The sequence below is a fragment of the Maylandia zebra genome, linkage group LG2, assembly GCF_041146795.1.
Source record: "Maylandia zebra isolate NMK-2024a linkage group LG2, Mzebra_GT3a, whole genome shotgun sequence".
NCBI lineage: Eukaryota > Metazoa > Chordata > Actinopteri > Cichliformes > Cichlidae > Maylandia > Maylandia zebra.
The window spans coordinates 7,863,993-7,891,720 of record NC_135168.1 but is presented as its reverse complement, the minus strand read 5'-3'; the positions used below and the strand labels follow the sequence as shown (position 1 = coordinate 7,891,720).

The following is a 27,728-nucleotide window of genomic DNA, read 5'->3' as shown; positions in this document are numbered from 1 at the left end:
GAATATGAAACTACTGTGCACAGCATGCTTATTAAGATGGCCCAGGACCAGGTCATCTTGCAGGATGGTAGTGTTACATCGAGAAGGTTCATCTTTAATTGTTGGATTTCTGTGTGAGTTTTCTCCCTGTGCCTCTGTGGCCTCTCCCCACAGTATCCGTGTTTGTGTTTAAAGTGTTTAAAGTACAGCACTAGATGATCGTATGGGTGAATGTGACTTGTTGTAAAGCACTTTGAGTTGTTGTCTATATAAAGTCTAAATGGAAATCCACTTATGTGCAGAGGACCAGAAGATCCAGCGCATCGAAATAAAAAGTTCTTTGCTTAAACAATGAATTGTGCGATAAAATATTAATTTACAAATTCATTTTTAAGTTATTTTATTTATTCAATACAAAAGTAATTTATTATCTAGTAATTTAATTGAAAATAAAAAAATATTTATAAATCAGTATTTGAAAATAAATAATTATTCCATTAATAAATACTTCAAATCAGAAAAAAAAGAAATAAAATCTCAATAAAAACCTCACATCAAAAATCCTTTTCCTGTGTTGTCTCATGTCCAACATCTGTGTAGGCAGAGTGTAAACACAGAGGCTGAATGGCCTTTGGTATAGGTGCAAAGCTAAGACTGTCTAACCAATGACAGAGCTCCTTACCTCTCACCGGCTAATTTGCATTGCTCCGGGATTTTGGAAATTTATCCATTTATTCATTATGATGTGGTTCAGCATCATAATGCTGAACCACAGAAACACACACACACATATATATATACACATATATTAGGGGTGCAACGATACTCGTATCGATATTGAACCGTTCGATACAGAGCTTTCGGTTCAGTACACATATGTATCGAACAATACAACATTTTTAATTTATTTCATCAACTTTCCTTCTGACGATGCTGTCTGTGTTGAGCGCTCAGTGGATCTGCGTTCGACTACTCCGCCTAGGCTGCACTGTCGAGCACAGATCCACTGAGCGCAGCGCAAGCTAGCAGACAGAAGCTAAGCTCGTTGCAACATGGCAAACTGAACCTCCCCCACCCTCATTCAGATCTGGCCTTTGGAACTATTTTGGTTTTCATGTGACGTATGACCCTGAAGGTAAGCGAGTCATGGACTAAAGTAAAACAGTATGTTGGATGTGCGACGCAATGCTCAATTACATGGGTGGGAACTAGTGTGTTAGCGCAGTTAGCTCGTTAACGTGTTGGCCGTCCAGCCCCACGCACGGGGCGATCCGCGGTCGCTCGTTAACGGAGATTTGCCGTGTTGTGGCGTTAAGGTCATTTCAGATTAACGCTGACAGCACTAGTGGGAACACAACGAATATGACTGCACATTTACTCCGACATCATCCTGGTGCAAAGACAAGTGGAAGCAGACAAAACAACAAGCACCATGCTACAAACTTTACCCGAGTCATTTAGACAGCCGTTAGCACAGGATTCTCCTTATGGGGACCTGATATGTTTAATATGCTGCTGAGAATATAGCCCAGAAGAAGCGTATAGTAGAGCTTTTATTTTGAAAGAGCCATTTCTCTGTAATAAACTCTCTTTTCCAAAGATGAGTGATTCCTCCATCAGATAGATTTATTTATTTTTTATTACTTTGTTGTTTCAGCAACATTAAATTTAAAAACTGTACGTTTGAGTTAAAATATATATTTATAATTTTAATAACTGACAAATTAAAAAGGCATGAACATTTTTTTGTATCGAAAAAATATCGAACCGTGACACCAAAGTATCGAACCGAACCGTGAATTTTGTGTATCGTTGCACCCCTAATATAGTTGTATATATGTGTGTGTGTGTTTATACATCAATCCATTTTCTTGCTTATGGAGTTCAGGGCCTGGGACCTACTCCATGTCAGCTTTCAGTGTTTATGAACATGAACATTATGAACTCATGACTCCCTTGGGAAGCCTATGGTTTTTCATAGGCAGGGGATATTTGTTTTATCACAGTTCATTACCAAACAGAGCAGGGTTCTAGTTGATTTGTGGCTTTTAGGATATTATGTATAGGTGTGTAAAAGTGGAGTGAATATAATTACAAACAGCAATGCTAGTGGAGTGATGACAGACAGGGCGGTTGGGGGGTGGTGAACAGTTTGCCAACAGTTCTCCCCTGTAGAGAAGGACATCTGCCATTTCTTTTTCCTTTTAGTCAAACAATTCAGGTAGTGATGAAAGAAAATCAGACTGTGGCAGTGCTTGCAGCAGGTAACGGAGTGATAATGCAGAGTTTTTACTGCAGTGGACAGTCCCTAGTGTGACCATCGCTGGAACCAACCAGCTGATTTACACCATGGCAGCAGTCATCAGTGAAGTTCTTGGCTGCAACATGAACGATCTCAAGTAGCAATGCTACTAAACTTGCTGGAGAACTTTTAGTTCAGGCCACTTGATGAGTTTCACACAGTACTGCATATTATTTTATTAGGTTGGCACAAATGTAGGATTGTGTTTGTGATATCACGATGTGTCTGTTTCCTTTTCATATTACACTAAAGAGATCATCGCCTACAAGCCTCCGTAAACGAACAGCATGTCTATAAAAGCCCATTCATCATCCAGCCCTCCTGCTCAAACACAACCATGTAGCGCTCATCCCTCCACCCGTCTCATTCAGCATCCACACACATGTTGCAGGGAACGGGAAATAGAGTAGAGCAGCAAAGCTTGATTTTCTTTAGGATTGGTTAAACTAAAAGACGTTGACAAGGAATTTTAAGGGTTTTAGGAAGCATAAAACCGAAATCAGTTGTATTGGATACGAGTATAAATGAGTGCTTAGGCTCATGCAAGAAAAAACATCTTAGACAGGATATGACAAAACGTGCTGTGATACAATTCTTCATTACTACAGCTCTTTGAGTGCTTTTGTAAAAAGTCAAATCTGTGTGCTCCATTAAACCCTGTAGAAGTTGTTTCGAATGCTGACAGTGGACAAACAAAGTTGTCATTTAGCTTAAACATTAACAGTAGAAAAGGCCCGATAGGAATCTAACATCCTTGGAATCAAGCTGTGGGAGTGAGTTTTGAAACCTTTCTGTAGGACTGCTTTAAACTTGCCTTCTTGGTGATGTGTTGTCTGATGTCTTGTTTGACTTGAGCAGATTCTTTACGTGCTTTAAGTTTCTAACACATTTGCTTTAACCAGTAATTGAAACTGCTGAGTAGGAAGTACTAAAGTGGGTGTTGAGCATGTTGGGTGTGTCCTTATTACCTGTTTCGATGTTTTCTTTTAATTGAAAGCGTTTCATGAATATGAAATGCTTCTGCGTAATGTTAAACGTTATAAAATATTCTTATGATTTAAACTCTGTATTCATGGCTTATTCTTTCCTGGCCTTTCCTGTAAGCACTTTTATGCTCGGTGGTAAAATATCACAGAACTAGCAGTTTGGCGAGTGTCATACCGCCTGGATTAGTGGCTCAGCTGGTAATTCAGAGATTTATGTAGCTTAGTTTGCTGTGTCATGCTGATTTGGGGAGACTGGACACAGACCTGAGTCATTCTCTTCTGGGTGATCACAGTGGTTACTCTCCTCCCTTCCTCATCTCACCCTGCAAAGAAATCTGCCTTGACCTCTTCCTCTGTGTTAGTTTGCTGTCCTTTCATTAGCTAGCATTAGGTCTGTCTCATTCTCCTCTCCTCCATGAATTTATCCCCACTGATCCCATTACATGCTTGTCCTGCAGACACACCAGCAGATGACAAACCATCCATTATCTTGGACGGAGGTACACGTAGCGATGAATTAGGCAGCAATAAAGCTTTTATTCAGCTGCAGTTATTTGTCTTTCACAGAGATACGTTGGGTTGAACACTGTTGCACTGCTGTAATAGAAACATGTACACACTAGTGATGGGTCGGTCGCGAACGAAATGGCTCTTAGAGCCGGATCTCTGACATGAACGACGCGAGTCGGCTCCTTATCCCGAGCCGTGGGGTTTTTTTTTTCTCTTTCTCTCACCCTCTCTCTCTCTCTCTCGCACTTTTTCCCGCTTCACTCTGCACGCGAGCCTTGTGCTTTACGCTGGGCAGAGGGGGGAGGGGCGGTAGTTACACTCAGTAGCACAGGAACAGAGCGGGAGGGAGAGAGAGCAGGGACAACAACGTCACATTAGAAAGGTATAGTAATCATCCACAACTATTTTCAGTTGCAGATGATAAAGGACTCAGAAAGTTTATTCATGCAGGTCCATATGACAGAGAATGTGCATCTTCTTTTTGTTTTCATATTATAATTTATATTTGTGTTGTGGTTTGCAGTGTTTTGTGTTGTTTCACTTTAAATTTGTAAAAGGAAAAAGCTGAAAATTTAAATAGTTAAAAGTTGAAATGTGAATAGTTGATTTTTGTATTATATGATTTATTTATTACATTTTATGTGGAGTGAATAAATAAAAGTATATTTACGGTGGCCCCTAGAGACAAAACACATAAAAACTCCAAAACACGTAAAAACTCCAAAACACGTAAAAACACGTACAAACACGTACAAACACGTACAAACTCCGAAGCACGTAAAAACTCCGAAGCACATAAAAACTCAAAACACGTACAAAAGACAACAGAAGTGCTCCAGGATGCTGGGCGCAGTGTTGAGCTTTTGTTACCTCGTGGCTACACAAGCCAGCAAGTACCAACGACCGGATTTGGTGTGTGGTAGTAACAGGTAAATGAACTTTTTTTTAAATTATTTGACTATATATGAGTGCTTGTGTATAAATACACAAACAATACACATGTGCTTTCAATTGTGTAATTTAGGTGATCTAGTAGCTCTGCTTTGGAAGTTCAGTTCATGCTAGAAATGTGTTTTGGAGTTTGTACGTGTTTTGTCTCTAGGGGCCACCGCATATATTTATATATAAACATATATAAATAAAACCACTTTTTTTTTTTTACATTAGTAATTCCTTTTGTGCATAATTTTATATTATTGTTAATAATAATGTAAATTATAGCAACAAAACAACCTGAAGAGCCGGTTCTCTAACAAGAGCCAGAAATCCCATCACTAGTACACACTGACTATAACATCAAATGTGAAGTCGTGCAGGCCGTGGTCATTTTTTAACATGTCTCTTCCAGATTGGACATGACCTCACATTTATCAAACATACTTTATAAAATCAAACAGTTAGAAATGACATTCATTACTTCATTATGTAACATGTGATCTAAACAGCCCTCACAGCACATTTGTTTCCAAAGCAAAGTAAATTGAAATAATTGTGCCAATAAATTAGATTTGAAAGCTCTTATTCTAATTTTCTGTTTTGATGATATTTGGGATATGCTGTTTATGTAGAACAGCTAAAACTAGTTCTTTATATTCCCATATAAATGATAAACACATATTATTTACAAAACACTGCCCGGTGTTTATGCTATGCTTATGTCTTTATGCTAACAATAGATCAAACAGTATGTGTCCACAGGATGTGTAATGTTGAAGGTTACCGTACATCCTTATCTCCAGCAGCAGCACTGAGAATCAGTTATCACTGATCGCTGTCTCTGCTTTGTTTTGACATGTTTCATATTTATATATTTCATATTTATAAGGTAAATACCCTACAACATTACAGAGAAGAAGAAGTAACCCCAGGCTCGGTGAGGGGCAGCCATCTGCCGTCACCAGCTGGAGGTGATGAGTGGAAGACTCGATAGGCCACTCTTATTTTCATCCACTGCTTTGTTACCTCGACACGATGTTTTGGATCATCGTCATGCTTGAACATCCATCTTCATGGGACGAAGGTTCCTCGTCACAGTACGATACGCGGTCCTGTCTATTGGCCCTCCATGCAGGGAGGTCATGTTGTGCTCTTAGCAGAAAAGTGACCCATGTTTCCACCGCTTTACTGTGGGGGTGGTGTTCTTTGGTTTTTAGTGATTGTGAGGACGTTTTCACAGACAAACCGTCACAAAAAAAACCCCATTAAGTGCCAAAATGACATAAACCTGTAGTTTTAAAATTTTTAAAAAACTTCTCAACAGAAAATCTGTTTAAACAAAAAGGTTTTGAAGTGCTTTTTAAAAGAATGGACAGAGTCAGCTGTAGACTGGTGCAGAGCCTTGGTGGTTTCTCTAATCCAGCACAGAGGCCAGTACATTAATCTAAATGCAATGATGGAAACGCATTGATAATTTCTTCCAGTTCAGCAGAGGAGACCATGTTTCACAATTTAGAAATGTTAGGAGTGAGATAAAGATTTTACACAGTTGAAACTCAGAGAAGACTCAAACATTACACCAAGATTTTGAATGCTGAACTTAGCATGTGAACAAAAACAGAATAGAATAGAATGCGTTTTATTGTCACTACACACATGCACAATAAGCTTCAGAGCATCTCCTATTCAGTGCAGACGTGGGAAAGAAAGAGGGGTGAGTTGCACAGTTCTGCAGCACTATCTACAAATATAGAAACAAAACATAGTGCGATATATTACAGTGTGGGTTACTGCACCTAAATTAAGTGTTGCACTGTGGTGATGATAGTTGTGTAGTCTGTGTGTAGAGGTCCTACATTGGGGGGTGGAACTGTGTTTATCATGTGTGAGTTCAGGTTACGGGTGGAAAAAACTGTTGTGAGTCTGTGGGTCTCCTTGCTGATGCACCTGTAGCGCCTCCCTGAGGGAAGCAGGTTGAACAGGTTAGAACCGGACTGGGAGCTGTCATGGATAATGCTTGCTGCTCTGCTGAGGCAGCGGGAGGAATAAATGTCCATCAGGGAGGGGAGAGGGCAGCCGATGATCTTCTGTGCTGTCTTGACCACACTCTGAAGCCTCTATCCGCCTTAGTGCAGCTGCCGTACCATACCGTGATGTCAGCAGCAGGTTGGAGTTCAGCTTGTACTTCCTGAAGACTCTCAGGAAGTGCAGCCGCTGTTGGGCCTTCTTGACGACCGCTGAGATGTTGTCTGTCCAGGAGGTGTCAGCAGAGATGAGGACACCAAGGAACCGGGAGGTGTGGACCCTCTCCACACACTCCCCGTTGATGTAGAGGGGGGCCAAGTCAGTGCCTCCTGACATTGACAATGACCTCTTTGGTTTTCTTAGTGTTCAGTCCCAGGCTGTTTTCTGAACACCATGCTGCCAACTTCAGGACTCTTTATGCTGATTCTTTCATCCGGGCTGGACTTCTTATTCTTGACTGAAACTTGGCTTTGCCCTGGTGAGTTCTTTTCTTTCTCAGAACCAACCCGATTCACCTTTCTGAGCTCACCCCAGTCCACTGACAGAGGTGGAGGGCCAGCTTCAGTTTTTAAAAACAAATTCACTGTGGTGTGCCTCAAGGATCTGTGCTCGGCCCAGTTCTTTTTCCTTGTACATGCTGCCTTTGGGAGTAATACTTAAAAAATATAACATTTCCTTTCACTGCTACGCCGACGACATACAAATTTATTTCCCTTTGACATCAGATGTCTCTACGTCTCTGGAACCCCTATTTGACTGTCTAAATGAGGTACAAACGTGGTCACGTCTCTCACACTGAATGAGGATAAGACAAAAGTTATAGTTTTTGATAGTCGCACCCCGCTGGAACAACTTACTGATGCCTTAGGGCCCCTTGGTAGCCATCTCTCACTCACTGTTAGAAACCTTGGTGTTTTCCTGGACAGCTCAAGAAATCGACCTCCTCTGTGGTAAAAAACAGTTTCTACCAGCTGCATCAGATATCTAAAGCAAAGCCATACCTCCCTTTGAAGGACCTTAAAAAACTCATTCATGGTCTTATCACTTCCAGATTAGACTACTGTAATTCTCTCTACTCGGGCCTCCCACCTTCCTCTATTCACCGGCTCCAGTTAGTTTGAAATGCAGCTGCGCGTCTCTTAACTGGAACTAGAAATTATGCCCACATCACACCAGTTTTAGCCAACCTACGTTGGCTCCCTGTTGATTATCGTACCAATATTCAAAATTCTTTTGCTTACCTTTAAAACTTTAAACAATTTAGCTCCCATCTACGCGAGCGCCTCCATTTGTGCATCCCTAATAAGGCACTTAGATCTTCCAATCAAATGCTCCTGACGCAGCCGAGGTCTCGTCTGAAGTCCAGAGGGGATCGGGCCTTTGCTGTCGTACCTCCCAGACTCTGGAGTAACCTCCCTCTTTATATTCGTCTCTCCGAGTCCATGCAGTCTTTTAAATTGCATCTTAAAACTTAGTCTGGCTTTTGATCCAAACTAATATGTTATTTCTATTTTGTTTATTTATTTATTTTGATAACACTTCTGAAGCATCAGAGCTGTCCTTGCCTGTGATAGAGCTGACCTGCCATAGGACACTGGGAAGAGTGTAAATCCAGGCTGAATTCCTTGTGTTGGACAGTATTTGTGTGCAGCAGCAGCAGAGCGCACAAATCAAACTGTATGTTTTGGTAAGCCTGGCCTTCTTGTACTGGATGTCAGTGAGCCAGTAGCTGGTGAGTTTATCACATTAACATTTTTACTAGCAATTTCACTAGCTGGGACCACATCCTCAGTTACGATGAGCGATGATGGATGAGGGAGCGTGTACTGGTGCTGCAATGTGGGGAAGGCCTCAAAGAGGACCGGCAGCGGCTCCTGGGCTCCAGGTGGGCATGAAAATGAGAACAGAGGGTATTGGTGAAGGGGGCATATATAAACTGAGGCGGCATGAATGAGGTGTGGTCCCACTCCTGAAATTCAGATAATATCTCCACTTAGAATAAACTGGGTCAAAGAAAAAGTGCCTCTGATTGGGCTGCTTTCTACAGTTGGCTGTGAGTCCATTGCAGGGCATCAAACATGGATAAGGGGTTGTTTCAACAGTAATTCTATGATGAAAAATTAACGAGGCATTTATCAGGATCTATATTTAATTTAATATCTATTTAACATATTTAATCAATATAAAGCTCAGTGTCTATTTCTTAGCTTGTAAAGTTGTGAAATTCATGGCAGATTCACTTCTTGGCTGTTTTGCGTTTTATTAGATAGTTGATAATAAAGAGTGTCTTTGCCTGTGGCTTTGTTAAGACTGCAGGTTTTTGTCCGCCTGACCTTTGGTGACCTTGGCGAGCTCAGGATGAACAGGCTGTCTGCTCTGTTTGGGTGTGATGCTGCCTGCAGAGACAGTCTACTCTCATGCAGACACAACATCTTTACTGATATAACGTGGTCATGGACTCTTCTCTGTTCTTCCTTATTAAATAATAGTAAAATGACTCTGCAGTTTTGATTCAAAATGCACCAGGTCTGCTCAGTCTGAATCACACCGTTAGAGCCAGACCAAATGATTGGAGCACCAATGTTAGCACTCAAAGAGTCTAAGCAGTACCATAAACAGTGGTAACCAGACTGAAAGGCAGCGCACATTTCGGTGCTTTATTTCTGTGCTTTTTTTTTCCTGAGCTGTCATACACTTTAGATTCTAGCCAATCATTTTACGTTTCCGAGGATAGCAGGCGGGCCCAGGTACGTACGTTCTTTTAGAGCAGAGCTCCAGATTAAAAATGCCCAAGGCGAAGCGGTCAAAGTCTGGCTGTACTTCACAGCAGAAGATGCAAACTCAGCAGCCTGCAACAAGTGCTTTAAGCTGATACTGTGATGTTGTCAAAGGAGGTAACACCTCGAATCTGATGACACACCTGGCGACGCATAGCATTTTTTTTAAAAGCCGAGAAATGCGCCGTATTTGATAGCTTGCTGCGAGACCTCACACCGTGCACATCTACTGCGGGTGTGGTGCCTGTTATCGGACCCGGAGTTAGCAACATCCCCAAGAACCCGAAGAGGAGAGTCCTGGCCCGTAGCCCTGCCAGTGTAGCAGAAATGATGAGGATGATGATGCAGCAGCAGCCGTTCTTCTCTGCCTGAGTAGCTTAATGTTGTTCGTGTGTAATTTATGTTGAGTAGGCTAACCACGTTATTACATTAATGCATGTAAGGTGAACTAGCAAACATCATCATAGCTACATGCGGCTGTCTTCTTGTTTGATGGCAGATACTCCCTTCACCCTGGCCAAAAAGGCTAAAATGACCAAAGAAAAAGTGGGAAACAGTTAAACATGAGAGGTTTTTGGACAAAGTTTGTGTTTTTTCCATTGTTTAAGCACTGCTTCCAGCCAAGAGTGATACCATATATGCCCCATAGCTGCAGAAAAGGCTAACACTGTTATCTTTTTACAAAAAACAGCTGACCATGAGAGGTTTTTGGACCAATTTTGTGTTCTCCATTCGTTAAGCACCGGTTTGAGCACCGTTTAAGCACCGGCACCGTTTCAAAAGTAACGGTTTGGCACCGGTATCGGATAAAACCTAAACGATACCCATCCCTATTAGTAATAAGAGCCTTCTTGTAGTTGCACTAAACTGCACGATAAATCATAGAAGTAATTCAGACAGGGAGTTTTACAGTGGGGCAAAAAAGTATTTAGTCAGCCACCGATTGTGCAAGTTCCCCCACCTAAAATGATGACAGAGGTCAGTAATTTGCACCAGAGGTACACTTCAACTGTGAGAGACAGAATGTGAAAAAAAAATCCATGAATCCACATGGTAGGATTTGTAAATAATTTATTCGTAAATCAGGGTGGAAAATAAGTATTTGGTCAATAACAAAAATACAACTCAATACTTTGTAACATAACCTTTGTTGGCAATAACAGAGGTCAAACGTTTACTATAGGTCTTTACCAGGTTTGCACACACAGTAGCTGGTATTTTGGCCCATTCCTCCATGCAGATCTTCTCGAGAGCAGTGATGTTTTGGGGCTGTCGCCGAGCAGCACGGACTTTCAACTCCCGCCACAGATTTTCTATGGGGTTGAGGTCTGGAGACTGGCTAGGCCACTCCAGGACTTTCAAATGCTTCTTACGGAGCCACTCCTTTGTTGCCCGGGCGGTGTGTTTTGGATCATTGTCATGTTGGAAGACCCAGCCTCGTTTCATCTTCAAAGTTCTCACTGATGGAAGGAGGTTTTGGCTCAAAATCTCACGATACATGGCCCCATTCATTCTGTCCTTAACACGGATCAGTCGTCCTGTCCCCTTGGCAGAAAAACAGCCCCATAGCATGATGTTTCCACCCCCATGCTTCACAGTAGGTATGGTGTTCTTGGGATGCAACTCAGTATTCTTCTTCCTCCAAACACGACGAGTTGAGTTTATACCAAAAAGTTCTACTTTGGTTTCATCTGACCACATGACATTCTCCCAATCCTCTGCTGTATCATCCATGTGCTCTCTGGCAAACTTCAGACGGGCCTGGACATGCACTGGCTTCAGCAGCGGAACACGTCTGGCACTGCGGGATTTGATTCCCTGCCGTTGTAGTGTGTTACTGATGGTGACCTTTGTTACTTTGGTCCCAGCTCTCTGCAGGTCATTCACCAGGTCCCCCCGTGTGGTTCTGGGATCTTTGCTCACCGTTCTCATGATCATTTTGACCCCACGGGATGAGATCTTGCGTGGAGCCCCAGATCGTGGGAGATTATCAGTGGTCTTGTATGTCTTCCATTTTCTGATGATTGCTCCCACAGTTGATTTCTTCACACCAAGCTGCTTGCCTATTGTAGATTCACTCTTCCCAGTCTGGTGCAGGTCTACAATACTTTTCCTGGTGTCCTTCGAGAGCTCTTTGGTCTTGGCCATGGCGGAGTTTGGAGTCTGACTGTTTGAGGCTGTGGACAGGTGTCTTTTATACAGATGATGGGTTCAAACAGGTGCCATTCATACAGGTAACGAGTGGGGGACAGAAAAGCGTCTTACAGAAGACGTTACAGGTCTGTGAGAGCCAGAGATTTTCCTTGTTTGAGGTGACCAAATACTTATTTTCCACCCTGATTTACGGATAAATTCTTTACAAATCCTACCATGTGAATTCATGGATTTTTTTTTCACATTCTGTCTCTCACAGTTGACGTGTACCTCTGGTGCAAATTACTGACCTCTGTCATCATTTTAAGTGGGGGAACTTGCACAATCGGTGGCTGACTAAATACTTTTTTGCCCCACTGTATGTCAGTGTTCTCCATTGAAACTGGTTATGAGTATTCACAAGATTTGTATCCAGGGATTATATCCCAGTCACAAGCACACTGTCACATTTCATAAGCTGGTTTGGTATCTCAGTGCAGTCCCCTACTTACAGAATAGTCTGAGGCCAGGGGCCTTTATAAAGGGGGCCAGGGGATCCCATGTCCTTGAGTGATTAGTCTGTCTTAGACAGATGTAGTGAAGCTTCCAGGATCGGTCACACTGCAGGGAGTTCTTAAAATGGAATCAAGTGAGTCTCCGTTTAGGGAGCGACTGTGACTTAAGGCTGCATTAAGGTAAAATGTACACATGCCAGTGGAAGCTCGTCTGTTCAGAGCGTTTTATGGCATTTGATGTTTGTATATCTTCTTTTCATTCTATCATTATTTAAAAATTAGATTTTTTGTATGTGTGGGGGGACATATGAAGAACACTGGAGTTAGAAAGCTCATGGCTTTTCCTTTTGTGCGGAGCCTAAGAATAGCTCGGCGGACTTCATTCACATGTTGCTGTTATTTATAGCTGCCAGTGACACAAACAACACGCCTGTGGGTGCTGCTGCCTGTGCTGGGATTGGTTTTTGTCGTAACATAAACAGAACTAAAGTGGATCCCAGTGTTAAAAACAATTAAAAAATGTACATTGCAGCCACTGTCTGTGCATCTGGAACTGTTTCTGATGATCTGTGATGGTAGCAGCTACTTAGTTCACCAGATACTAAGAAATAATTCCTTTTGTTTTTTAAGGTAACTACTTAATTTGTCTTTTCTCTTGCAGGTAAGTTGACATGGAGCTGTCCAAAGCCTGACTCCTGCTGACGGTCGTTCTGTATGTGTTTGTTGTGGGGCTGGTGACAGAGAGGTAAATATGCCTCAAATAGTTGTTGACCTTTCTGTGTGGAGACACGAGGCAGAAGCAGCAGCCACTCTGATTATTGGACGTCCTGCTGTGACAGTGGACAGTGATAGAAAGGCCAGCGCTGTCTTTACTGAGCATCTTAGCTTCGTTGTTTTGTGATTTCATGAATAAATAATTATAAATAAATGATCAATAATTAGCCATTTGTCAGTAGTAGATGTGTGGTTATTATAACAGAGGGCAGAGGTCCTCTAAGGGCCTGGTTTAGGTGTTCAGCAGCGTCCTGTGTGCAGCAGATTAATCACATCATGTTCGGTTTGGTGGCTTTTTGATGTGATTGTTCGGAGAAAGCTGCCAGGAAACGACTAATAACTGATCAATGACAGCTCAGACAGTTCAGTCCAGTCTAGCTGGCTTTCCTCACAAAGTGATTCATTCGTTACCGTCTGTGGTCTCTGACCTGAGGAGGCGCAGTGTTACACTGATTTCATCTCCACAAAGCTTCTGTTGAATGTGAGTGAAGCAAGATCACTCCAAGCTGGTCAGTAATCTGTCCAGACCAGTATGTCAGTACTGTCTGGGTTTATGCTGAACTGGGCTACTGGTACATGACTGGTAATGAACTGGTAACAACCCAGAGTTCAGTAGAACCTCTGGCTCTCTGTGCGCAAAGAGAAAGCCAATCCATAAATAAATCATGAACAGCCAACATGCACACATGCTTAACATAGTGTGTGTGTGTGTGTGTGTGTGTGTGTGTGTGTGTGTGTGTGTGTGTGTGTGTGTGTGTGTGTGTGTGCATTAATATTTCAGGAAGATGCCCTCAGAGAGACATTATATATGTTTGCATGCTGCATAATTAATATAATAATAAATACCCTTCTAGCGTGATAACAGCAGGGGGCGCTGTGACTGCAGAGTCCTTTTGATGTGCTGTTTTTACGTGACAAATTGCTGCTGACAGATCTATGTGATCACTTATATTAAGAGAGGATTCCTGATTCTCTGTTTAACTTTGTACTGTGACGCTAACTTAGTTTATAAATAAGTCTTTTAATCGTATTAGTTGTAATTAGAAAGACGAACTCCTCTCTCCTGATTGTTGATTGGCTTTTTATGAATTAAACTTCAAACCCACAAATACCCAAAGAAACCTGAAACGATGATTTAGCCATGAAGTGAAATCACACAGGGAAGCTGAGATTGTTTGTTGACCTGTGCTTCAGCATGTCTAACTGGGACCTTTACAGCAGTATTTCTGTGTTAGTGTGTTACTGTTCGACACCCTTTGCCCTGTGTATCCACGATCAGTCGTCTGCACGTGTCCAGCCTCGCCCCTGTGTTCTACCTAAACGTTTCCATTCTGGTCATTCCCAATGAAGAGTCGACCATCTTTAACCGTTCCAGCTGCGCCTCCTGGGTTTGTCAGTGCCACCGTCTCCGACACACAACAGCTCGCCATCACGAGCTACCGTCTCCTAAATTTTCCCTTTCAGGTTTTTGTGTTTCTTCTTTCACAAACCCCCCCTGACCCTCACCTCCACCCACCCCACCTCCTCTGCACCTGCCCTGTGCACTGTGTTGTTCTGGACCAGCTTCACTCAGGCACCTTTCTCCTTCACACACATGTATTCAGTCTTACTGGCTCCAGCTCTCCACCTGCTCCCTGTTCTCACTATAGTTCCCAGTGTTGTCTGCACCATCGCACACATGAAGGGCCTCAGAGTCGAGTCCTGATGTCATCGCGCCCCCGCTTTAAATCCATCTGTCCCTCCTACAGCTCAGCTCACCTGTGCCTTGCTGTCTCCTGCACAGCCTCAGTATGTGCTCAGTATGTGCTCATGTAACCCTGGTAAGATTTACAGCAATCAGAAGTACAGGGTTCTTTGAATGCATCGTAGTCCTTGTCTGATAGTTTAATTTCCGGGCTTGCCCTGAAGGCACCGATCTGCAGCTCCGTGCACGTGAAGGTGTGGTGTAGAGGAAAAAGGACGGCAAGGGAAAACTCCATGCTGCCGCGGAGCACGGTTTTTTCCAGTTGAAAGAGAGGAAAGAGGTTTAATTAACATTTGTGAGAGAGCTGTCGTTAGCGGTGAACCACAGACGGGTACCTACCTGAAAGGAGTCGGAGTATTTCTTCGAACTCTTTTGAACTATTCTGGTGAGTTAGCCTAGCTCACTTAGCACCGCTATTGCAGTTCAATGCACTGGAAAAAATAACTAACCAGTCAGAATAGTAGTAAATGTGTTTAATGATGTTTAAGATGTGTTTTGATAGTATTGCAATGTTGTGACAGTTTTGTTTATTATGAGTGTCTAATGTTTTTACTTTCTTGGGCCTGCTAGTTCAGCCGCGGCCAGCTAAGTGGTTATGCGCAGTTCACGTGCAATAGCTGTGCTGTTACTGTAACTGCGGGTGATGCACAGTAATACCGGTGTATTTACTTTTAATGTGTCACAAGATGCAAATTTATTTTAATATTTCAAAAAGAACCAAGGACATTAGGAACAAGGACATTTAAGGAATGTGGACATCTAACATTCTGCATATTTGTGTGCAGACTGGTTTTTTTTTTGAGGTACAGTTCCATGGGTGCCAAGTGAGGAGCTGGTATCGTGGGTCTAAGACACTGTTGCTGCTGTGGAGGCCTTCTCTGTGTCAGGACGCTACACGTTGATGCCTGCCGTACCAGGAGGGCGGTAGGAAAAAAACAAAAGGAAGCCCACCTGAGAGATACCTTATCATTTTCTTTGCTACTTTTTCTCCGCCTGAGATTCAGGTCGTTTTCAGTTCTTAACCCAGGACAGTGGGTAACTGAATAAACTGACATCATAAGGAACTGGACACTCACATGCTATTTTCTTTTCTTTTTCCTTTTCTTTGGGGTGTTGAAATATTGTGTTTCTTGTCTTACATCTATTTTGATTGTTTCAATTATTTTTGTGATGCATTTGAGATGGTTACTGCATTTGAAGATATCCCTACATTGAGGATGAGCAAAGGGAACTGATCCAAAAGGAAATATATAAAGCAAACTTTGTTTCATAAACCTGTGGTCGTGCGTGTTATGTGGGTTGGAAGTCTCATTGCTCTTACAGAGTTGCTACCGCCAATCTCCTTCCCAAACCTAGATTCGGATATTGTAGACATTGCACTTGGGCGAGCAGTATAGATCATCTCTTTATAGATAGAGGGACACACGTCCAGGTTACACTCAGTATGTGCAGTACCACAGTACGTCTCTTGGTGTCCCGTCGTGTGCTTTTTCCACATCCACACAGATATGATACAACTCCTTCTAACCTTCTCTGCACTTCCTCATCAGCTCGCTCCCCCTGTGGCTGCTACAGCTCTGCACCCTGATTCTTCAGTACCAGGACACAAGCATCTGTCCCAACACTGTGTTAAACAATCTAGTTAAAAAGTCCCCTTCATACCTCCAGATGTTTATCAGGACCATCATTCTCCTTCATGGCTGCCCTCATGTCCTCCTTACTCTGACGTGCTGCACATCCTTCCAACCTCAGCCAAGTCTTTTTCTCCTTCCTCAGCATCCGCTCTCTCACACAGGTCACTGTAAACCTGCAGCCACTGGCCTCCCGGTGCTCCCGTCTACTTTCATTTTCCAGACTCGTCCTACTTTTCGTTTGCTGTTGAATATGATCCTGAACGTCCTCGTTCACATTTCCTTGTCATCTTTTCTTCTGTTCAGAGGATGCACTGAACACCACCATGACTCCCTCATACTTCAAACCATGTTTCAGAGGTTTGAAGTTACACACTAACCTGCTCACTTTATGTATTGTGTTTTTGAGCGTTTTCTTCTGCTAGTACCCCCTCACAGTCTCCACCTTAACATTTCCCACCAAAGACCAGAACTGTGCTTTCCACAGATGAGAGCCGCTGCATGCTGAGCACATGTGGAAGAGGCTGCAGAGCATCGTGCTGCTGGAACCTCGTCAGCGCGGCTGCTCTGGTGTTTCAGTGATGGTCTGGGGGACATCCCAACCACTCAGCACCCTCAGCGTCGCTCTAATAACAGCTACTTATTAATAACATTTGTGCACGAAGTTGCCACATAATATTTTCACCTGGATTCTTGGGGTGTCTCTGTTTTAAAATGTTCCTTTCTCAGCGTACTGCTGTCATCAAATTAATACTGAGCTAATAATTTTCATGAAAGAGTAAAATATCTCAGTTTTCTCTGTTATTTACAGTTTTGACAGTAAACTTCTCATTTTGACACTTTGAAAGCACCTACACAGAATTGTTTCAGTGATGGATGGAAGAACCCTCAGACGATGCCTTGCGTTGGGTTCTGCGTCGACTGGACGCCTTGTGTCGGAGGGGAACCGTTTTGATTTAAAGGTTGATCGTAGCGCTCCCTCTGTGACTCCCAACATTAACTAGCTCACTCGTGAGCGAGAGAAGATCAGCTGTGATCCTGTCTGCTTCATGTCTGTCGTGCGTGCTCAGCACATATTGCAGGAACGTGAAATATTTTGTAGGTTGAGCACAACCAGTGTTCCCCAGTTTCATTACTGGGAGTTTGAAACCAGTGATTAGGCTGACCTGTACTGGCCTGATAAAGCACCGCTACTTGAAACACGTGTAAAAAGCTCGGTGTCTACATTGATGGTTCTTTTAAAGTGAAGAAGCAGGTGAGTGCAGTGTTCAGTCCTGCTTCTTTCAGTTAAGACAGCTGGCCAAGGTAAAGCCAGACCTCCTAACGTCTTTGAGCGTCTTATTCACCTTTCCCTTACTTGCAGATGAGACTACTGCAATTCATTGTGTTATGGTCTAGATCAGGCCTCCATCCATCGTCTTCAGATGGTTCAAAATGCAGCTGCTCGCCTGCTAACTGGTACCAAACGGAGAGAGCATATAACCCCAGTTTTAGCTTCTCTACACTGGCTTCCTGTCTCCTACAGGATCCAATTTAAACTTCTACTTTTTGTTTTTAAGTCATTAATGCCCGAGCCCCTCCTCACCTGTCTGAGCCCCTCTCTGCCTATGCTCCAGGACAAACCACGAGGTCCAGCTCAAAACTAATGCTGTCCATCCCACGGACTGACCTCACATCCCGTGGTGATAGATCCGTCTCTGTGGCAGGTCCCAGACTCTGGAATAGTCTCCCCTTAAATATTAGATCTGCACAAACACTTGAGCAATTTAAATCTTTACTAAAGACACATTTCTATGCCCTGGCTTTTAACACACTATGACCCAAGCATTCTGGTCTTATTTGAATTAGTTTAGTTATTGTTTTAATTCTTTTACTGTCCTATTATTGTTTTTACTGTTATTATTGTGTTACATTGTTGCTTTTTAATACCATTTTTATATTGTTAAGCACTTTGTGCAGCATCGTCTGTTTGAAATGTGCCATATAAATAAATTTGACCTTGAAACCAAATCTCCTTAGGAAGCGATTTTATTTTATTTATTTATTTAGGACCGTGCATGTTAATGAACATAAATGTAAAAAGAAAAATTACATGAATGTAAACATGCCAGATTATAGCCAAAGGCTAATTTCCATCTTTAATGAGGCCGTGTATTAAGTTTCACACAGCATGGGTGGAACAGCTACTAACCATCACTGCAAGCTCGACAGCAGGAGCCGTCTTCCTGTCGCAGTATACCCCAAACAGCTAATTATTGGACCGCAGGGAAATGGGACGGGTGTTGGTGCCATGAGGGAAAACCGTCGTTCTCCTCGCTCCTCCCTTTGCCTCCTGCTTGCTCCTGCCGACCCCGCTGGTCTCCGCTTTCCCCGACACTGATTAACCCCCCTCCTCTTCCCTAACAACGTTAGGCCCCTTTGATCTCCAGCACTTAAAACCAGCAGCTACCATTGTGCCATCCAAAACATCTCTGTGGTTGCTATGGTTATTCACTTAGATACAATTACTATAGCAACAGTGTTTCTGAGGGCTGGGGAGGAAGTGGCTCAGCAGGGATCCAGGTGGAGACACATGAAAGACACAGGCTGCATATAAACGGTGGATCGGTGAGGGCCGGCCCTCCTCGCCAGCCTCGCCATCGATACGATTTCTCTTTATGTAAATACGTGACACAGATATGTATGTTGAAGAAAGACAGAACATCCTTTCACACGATCCTCTGACACACTTGTCTCTACAATTGGATGTGAAACAGACTTGAAAGGAAAGAAGTCGTGTCAGGTATTAACAGATATATCAAACACATTATCTTCATATGCAGGGGTTAAGACTCTGTCATCAAACACCTTTACAGAGAAAAGTAGCCAAGTGTGTGAGATGATAGCTACAGTGAGTGACAGCTTAGCAAAAATCCTGAAAGTTGGACACTTAATGTCAGCTTTGTCAGCCACACTGCAGAGCTCACAGAAGGCCCACAGCTCTGATGACTCAGTGGATGGAATAAAGCCCTCCAATGTGAACTGCACAGTGGTGTCATCATCACGTGTCCTTCATCTTCTCTGGGATGGATCAATAGATGGCTGATCCAGCCCCGTGTCATGAGGCAGCGCTGCCTGGTTGGCAGAATCTGACCCCAGACCAGCTATATACCATGTACAGTGTTCAATCAACCTTTCACTGGGCATGTGTATAAGGTCACAGCTGTCAGTGTGCTGGATATTTGCAGTGTTTTAAAATGTATTCCACTACAGATTACATGCCCCAAAATGTATTCTGTAACGTTACTCAATGAGAGTAATGTATTCTGAATACTTTGGATTACTTAATATATTATCATGCTGTTTACAACTACATGAATGTACTGTTGCTGTGATTTATTACTGTTACTGAAGGTCCGCGGCTCCGAACCGTAGTAAAGGGACCTCTGGCTAACACGTCGGGTTCGTGTTGGGCTCGTAGCTGAAAACGAGCTTTACTTTGTTGTCTGGGTCAACTTTGCTAGCAGAGACAGAGAGGCGTTGAAAGGCTGCTCCAACAGAACTTATTGTCAAAGGAGCAGAACAGAGTCAAACCTTCTGTTCTTAGAACTGAAGAAGCTTCTCGGATGAGAGGTGAAACGTCTTCAAGCAACTTAAAGAAGTCCAGACGCTTTTCTTTGCAAGCTCCTCAGACTACGATGACCTGGATGACTGAGAACCTTCACAGACAACGGAACTTATTGTTTCGGAGGAAAACAGGAACACGGTGTACGGTCGAGTCTTAACAGCTTACTTACAGCTGGGCTCGTCAGGCTCTCTTCTTGCAGTGGTTATTATTATATTTACATGCTTCCAGCTCCCGTTTCTGCTCGGTGACAGCTCGTGCTTTTCCTTTCTCTCCCTCCCTCGCTCACAGACACATCACGGGTACAGCAGTCCATCCTCCCTGCAGCACGGACTACACTGCCCATGATGCTACATTCTGCCTGTTAGCTTAGCACAACAACAACAAGGCCTCTCTCACCCAGGAAACACGCAGCGTGTCACCCTGTAACCATGGCAACCACAACGCTGCCGCCTGGAACAACAGAACATGTCAAACAAACCCAAACAGTCCTGACCCGCCACAATATGAAACAGGAAAGTACCGCCGTGTAATCCATTTATTTCAACAAAGTAACTGTATTCTGAATACCACCTGTTTAAACGGTAACTGTAACAGAATACAGTTACTCGTACGTGTACTCCGTTACTCCCCAACATGCAGTGTAATCCATTTATTTCAACAAAGTAACTGTATTCTAAATACCACCTGTTTAAACAGTAACTGTAACAGAATACAGTTACTCGTACGTGTATTCCGTTACTCCCCAACATGCAGTGTAATCCATTTATTTCAACAAAGTAACTGTATTCTGAATACCACCTGTTTAAACAGTAACTGTAACAGAATACAGTTACTCGTACGTGTATTCCGTTACTCCCCAACATGCAGTGTAATCCATTTATTTCAACAAAGTAACTGTATTCTGAATACCACCTGTTTAAACAGTAACTGTAACAGAATACAGTTACTCGTACGTGTATTCCGTTACTCCCCAACATGCAGTGTAATCCATTTATTTCAACAAAGTAACTGTATTCTGAATACCACCTGTTTAAACAGTAACTGTAACAGAATACAGTTACTCGTACGTGTATTCCGTTACTCCCCAACATGCAGTGTAATCCATTTATTTCAACAAAGTAACTGTATTCTGAATACCACCTGTTTAAACAGTAACTGTAACAGAATACAGTTACTCGTATGTGTATTCCGTTACTCCCCAACATGCAGTGTAATCCATTTATTTCAACAAAGTAACTGTATTCTGAATACCACCTGTTTAAACGGTAACTGTAACAGAATACAGTTACTCGTACGTGTACTCCGTTACTCCCCAACACTGGATATTTGTCATATAATTGAAATATCATTAAACTCACTACTCGTACTCATAAATATGGTCCGTGCACAAAGCAGCGTCGTCTCTTTCTAACCATCCCTGCTCCAACAAACACGAGGTTGTTTCCATCGCTGCTGCTGTTCCATGTTGTTCAGCTCTTATTGTTACTGTAAGTCTCGTGTTTCTTATTTGTGTGAGGCTTTGCTCCTGCCCGTCACTCTGCTGCTGTTCCATGTTGTTCAGCTCTTATTGTTACTGTAAGTCTCGTAGTTCTTATTTGTGTGAGGCTTTGCTCCTGCCCGTCACTCTGCTGCTGTTCCATGTTGTTCAGCTCTTATTGTTACTGTAAGTCTCGTGTTTCTTATTTGTGTGAGACTTTGCTCCTGCCCGTCACTCTGCTGCTGTTCCATGTTGTTCAGCTCTTATTGTTACTGTAAGTCTCGTAGTTCTTATTTGTGTGAGGCTTTGCTCCTGCCCGTCACTCTGCTGCTGTTACATGTTGTACAGCTCTTATTGTTACTGTAAGTCTCGTGTTTCTTATTTGTGTGAGGCTTTGCTCCTGCCCGTCACTCTGCTGCTGTTACATGTTGTTCAGCTCTTATTGTTACTGTAAGTCTCGTAGTTCTTATTTGTGTGAGGCTTTGCTCCTGCCCGTCACTCTGCTGCTGTTCCATGTTGTTCAGCTCTTATTGTTACTGTAAGTCTCGTAGTTCTTATTTGTGTGAGGCTTTGCTCCTGCCCGTCACTCTGCTGCTGGAGCACCGGGATTTCCCCAATCAGGACAATAACGGATGTTTCTGTTCGTTTCTGGTCTATACATGTTTTATATCAGAGCCATCTCCCAGAATCTGAACTGATCAAAAAGTGCCGACATGTCCGGAGGGATTTTGGCCCACTGCTCTTTACAGCTGCTTCCACAGATTTAGTAAAGGAGGCTCTGGAGGCTGGCTAGCCCACTTCTTCTTTAGCCACTGCTTTGTTTGCACCCATCCACGGCCACCACTGTGTGTTTGACTGTGGGGATGTTGGTGTGTCACACTCAGCATTTCTCAGCCTTCAGCCAATCATCCAGACGGTCAAACCTGAGACGGGCTTGTACATGCTAAACCGCGTGGGTGCTGCAGTAGTTCAATCCTCTACCAGTGTTACCAGTATGTGGTGACTGTCATCCACCTGCCTTCTCACCATTAACCAGCTCCTCCTGTGTGAGTTTGGGCCCATCCAGCACCTTTCCTATGATCATCCTCCGCCCATGAGGCTGACTGATCACATCATGGTCAGAACTGCTGCACCCACAGTCACCGAGCTTCATGCTGACGCCCTTTGCATCTATATGCTGAGAGTCCCACAGCCAGTCTGTGGGATCCAGGGTTGTAGAGGATCACACACTTCATTCAGGGACATGCAGATCTGTTCATAACTGATATGTTTTTTGTTCGATGTTTCTAAACTCAGGTAAAAATCAGAGACTGTTCATTTCTCTGTAAGTGAGCAAACTTATAAATTCAGCAGGGAGGATAATTGTTTCCCCGTCGTAGTTCAGTGTAGCTAGTCTCTTAACCCCCAACCAACCCGCTGCACCTCCTCCCTCCCCTCCCTCTCATAAAATATTGAGAGAGCCTGGCACTAGGCCAGACGCCCCCCTCCCTCTCTGCCAGGCAGACTGACGGAGCATGTGGCTGTGGGAGGGGCACGAAGGGCAGCTCGGCTGAGGAGATACAGTAACCATGAACATATTCGTTCTCTAAATGAACGCCACGAGTTGTTCCCACATCGAGCTGCTCTACTCTGAACTCATTCACACGAGCACTTTCTGCTCGAGTGCTTCCTCTGTTCACAGCCACACTCACGGATGCGCTGGAGAACAGCTCGGGTAAGAAGTGTGAACAACATGCTGGCATTTCATTCTACCTGCAGTGGTCAAATCAAGGCAGTGGTCAAATCTAGCTTCTTTCAGCTCAGGCAGCTGCAAAAACAAAGCCAATTCTTTCACGGCAGCACTTTGAGACAGTGATCCACGCCTTTGTCAGCACTCGGCTGCATTACTGTGATGACCTTCATGTTGGGGTCAGCGCATCATATATTAGTCAAAATGCTGCAGCTCGTCTTTTAACTGGCACTCGGAAGTTTGAGCACATTTCCCCTGTTTTAGCTTCACGTCACTGGCTGCCCATTTCTTTTAGGATTCATTTTAAAATTCTTTTATTTACTTTTAAAGCTCTCCATGGCCTCGCCCCATCTCATCTCTCTGAGCTGCGACAGCCTCATACAGGCCAGCTGATCAGCTGCTCCTGCATGTACCCAGGACTGGGCGTAAACTTAGAGGAGATCCTGCTTTTGCTGTAGCAGCTGCAAACTGTGGAGCGAGCTTCCTTTGGAGATCAGACAGGCCACTTCTTTACCTGTTTTTAAGTCTTGAAAACCCGCCTCTTTACCCTGAGCTTTGACACCACGTGAGATGTTGGTTTTTATTTCAGTTGTTTTTAGGTGATTCGATGCTGTTTTATCTTGTTTTGTTTTCATTTGATGTTTTATGTGTTTTATTTATTTATTTTGCTGTTTTCTGTTGTTCTATTGTTTTAACTTATTTTCCGTGCAGCACTTTGTTCCTGTGCTGGCTATTTTAAAGTGCTTTATAAATAAGATTGGATTGGATTGGACTGCCACCAACAGCTCTGTAACACACTGTGCACACAATGCTATCATTGTCTTTTCTTTTTAGCTGCTTTTACATTTTAGTTGCTGACTTCTGATAAACTGAATAAAACAGGAGAACACACAACCTGGAAATCTTCAACCACACACAAAATACATACGTTTCCCTGGTAAAGTACACAACCTCTGCAGTACCGCTGAGTTTTCTACAAGCGCACAAAGCTGCTGCCAGCTCTGCTGCTGTGACCTGTGTTACCTGTGTTAGGCTCTTACATCCATACGATGGTTGAAGGACCGGCCGTGTCCCGTCTTCCTTCTGTGCATAATCGTGGCCCCTGCTGGAAGCTGACCCCGTGTGTGTGGATCTTCTCCTCCCGGTCTATCACAGTGAGGAATGGAGGTGGTGTCAGTGTGGGTCAGTGTCACTGGGAGCTGTGGGCGTCTCCACAGTGGGCCTGGGAAACTTTGAAAAGATGTTTTCTTCTTTCGGCCATAAAATCCAGATCTTGGTTTCCTCTTTGTGAGCACAACAGAGACTCCCCTTGTTTCTTACACAGCCCCCCTTTGGCTTTCATGCACACACACCCACTCAGGGAATAAAGTCACTGCAGCCATTTAGCTGCTTCTCAGCACTCGCTGCATAACCTGAGGTTGGTCAGCCGGTCGACTCGTCGTGCATAGTGACAAATGAGGGATTTCAAATATTTCCAAAGCGATGCATCAGGTTTCTTTGCAGATGAAGTGAGACGTGGATGTTTCACAGCACCAATGAAGATTGTGTTTAAGTGCAGCCGGGCGCACGCTCCCCCAGCGACGCCAGCTTCTTCTCACCGTGCAAACACTTTGATTTGAAATAGATTACAGCCGTGAGTGTTTGACTGTGATGGACTGGTGATGTGATCAGGGTCGCAGGTTTCCACCCGCCTCGTCTCTTTGCATGCAGTGAAGGAAACTATGCAAACTATGCAAGGTGTGCAGTAACAGGTCTGAACAAACCAGCAGCAAATAACTTCCAGTCTCCACAGGTTCAGTGCAGCTGGTGTAACAAACGTTTGGTTACAACATATTAATGTTCGCACACTGCTGTAAAAACAGTTTTATTAAAATGAACGTGCACTTTTGTAGAAGCTCGTGGTGAACGCTCCACTGCCTTTGTTTTATTGTTACTATTATGTTGTGATGGGTTGAACAGGATGACTTGAGACGTGTGCGATGTGACAGAATAGACAGATGGAAGCCTTCATGTTGGATCAGAACGACGTCGGGCTTGTTGGTCTGCTGTGGTTTGATCAGAAGACTTCCTCAGATCAGCACCGTGGCCCTCCTCTTCCTCTCCCCCATCTGCTTCTTCTAGCAGCTTCCAACACACTGAGGTCTCTGACAGTGAGAGTGACTCCAGTGTTCCTGTAACTTTGAAGCAGAGGTTCAAGACAGATTTGATCTTTCCTTTCCTTCTGTTTGGGATTGAAGTGATGTAATATCAGGGGGGGCAGGGGGGGCTATGATGTCCTGTCATTCTCATGTAAATCTGTGTTGGGAACATTAATGTTTAATCTGTGTGGGTCTGTGTGGATCTGTGTGGGTCTGTGTGTGTCTGTGTGGGTCTGTGTGGATCTGTGTGGGTCTGTGTGTGTCTGTGTGGGTCTGTGTGGATCTGTGTGGGTCTGTGTGTGTCTGTGTGGGTCTGTGTGGATCTGTGTGGGTCTGTGTGTGTCTGTGTGGGTCTGTGTGGATCTGTGTGTGTCTGTGTGGGTCTGTGTGTGTCTGTGTGGGTCTGTGTGGGTCTGTGTGGATCTGTGTGTGTCTGTGTGGGTCTGTGTGTGTCTGTGTGGGTCTGTGTGGATCTGTGTGTGTCTGTGTGTGTCTGTGTGGGGTCAGTGTTAACAACATGGTGCAGAAAGGAAACACAAGCGTGGAGTCGGTGGGATTGTGCAAACGGTGGCTCGTGCATCAATCAGCTCCAGCTGTGATGCATCTCTTTGATTAGTGGGAGCAGCAAACTCCATCCAGACAGCTTCCTTTGTTTTTTTCACTTGACTGATCGATCAGCGCACAGCTCCGTTTAGCACACACGCCATCTTTAACGCTGGCGTGGAGTCTGTGCCCTGTTCCTCCCACACACGAGTGTTCGTTCATGTTCGGCCTTGTGTCTGAGCGTTTCCTCTCGGTGTGTCTGTAACGAGGAAGCCACGGGCAGGTCGCACACAAACGTGTGGCTGCCGAGTGTGCGAGTGTGGCAACGTGTGGCAACTATTCTGGTTTGCCAGCGACGTTTCCAGATAAACACTGGTGGCAGCTGCTGCCATGGCAACACCATTGTGCTCCCTCCCTCCCTCGCTCGTCTCCCCTCCCTCTCCCCAACCACTCCTCTCTCTCATGCTCCGCCGGCTCAGAGAGCGAGGACCAGAGAGGAGAGAGGTCAGCTCGATTCAGAGGACAGAAAGAAGAAAGGAATAACCCGGAGTGGACGGGGACAGGATGAGCGAGGACAGCCACTCCCACTACAGGCTGGACCCCAGCGATCGCCTCAACGGGCTGGGACAGAGGAGGAAGAGACCCAAGAAGGTAAACGAATAGATGGAGAGCCACGTGGTGCAAAGTGTGTAAGGATGGAGCACCCCACCCTGCAAAAAGAGAAAGGAGGTGGGGTTAGGTGAGGTTTGTTTATGTGCAGACGAGCGTCCACATGATGTTAGGAGCACCGAACCATCTCTCACCCCGTCGTCTCCTGTGGAGTGTGTGGCTGCTCCCCCACAGCAGCTGTATCCTCTCTCATATCCTCCGTCTCCTGGTGTTGTGTTGCTCCACAGTGAGTCGTAGTAGGAGGCTCACATGCTGTCAGGGTGGGTCCCTGCTCGCTCTTTGTGTGCCTGTCGTTGGGGGTTTTGCTGTTTGCAGCTATCAGGAGGTTTGTGTTGTAGCCTGATGTGAGAAGTGTTGTTATTATCATCATTTTTAACATTTCTGCAACGCTACAATAAACAGACACACACCCATCAGCCTGTTTACAGATCTATACGCCCATAAAGACGTGAAACACACATTGCACAAATCTACTATAACGTGTTCATATGTGTTATAAAATAAAGAGGTAAAGTATTAGCTGTTCAGGTTGATTCATAAATATGACCTCAGCACGTGAAATCCTTCTGCTGACATCCCTAAAAGCTCGTCAGACCAACGAAGCCGTACAACACAAATAACCAGACCAAACCAGGGTTGTGCGTCTGTTGTTGAGAACATTGTCAGTAAACCACAGTGACGTCCTACAGAGGACTCGTGTTGTCATTATTTTTGTGTATGTCGTATGAGCTGAGAGCTGTAACCAAAGGTAGTGAGCGCGTCGGCCTTTAACGTCGCGGCTGGTTGTGCGATCGCGTCGCCGCTGAACTCGTGAGAGTTTGTCTCAGGGATCTTTACATTTGAAGTCAGGTGAACATCCAGTGAACTAACAGAACATTCAGGAGCATTTACTCTCATGAATGTCAGACAAACTGAGGTTTGTGTGTCAGTTAGATTCTTTAAGTCATTAAAGTGTCTCTGTTAGGAAAAGCATCTGTTTCCTCCACCTCTGCAGAACTGCGTGACCCGTAGCATCATTGCAGGAAGTATCCTGTGACAATGAGTGACTGCACATCATCATTATCAACACATAAACCTGTGGTCTGGACCTGCAGTTCTTATTTTTACTGTCTGGTTTTGTGTAAAGCAGCACTTCAGTAAGCACCTGTGAAGCACACAGTCATAGTCGAGTAATGAAGCGATCCATATGTGAAACATATTCCACGTCTACAGGATAGTGGAGGTTACATGGGTCAACCTGGCAAACTGTACCA

The 27,728-nt window shown here is 44.0% G+C and overlaps 2 long non-coding RNA genes across 2 annotated transcripts in view; both read left to right on the top strand.

The window, feature by feature from the left end:
• Positions 1–27,728, top strand: part of LOC143420732 (uncharacterized) — a 441,774-nt gene that overhangs the window by 276,486 nt on the left and 137,560 nt on the right. The gene's annotated exons all lie outside the window — the stretch shown is intronic.
• On the top strand, positions 14,748–15,955 carry LOC143413498 (uncharacterized). The gene is made up of 2 exons (XR_013094107.1): positions 14,748–15,066; positions 15,467–15,955. It is a non-coding gene; the product is annotated as an uncharacterized LOC143413498 (long non-coding RNA).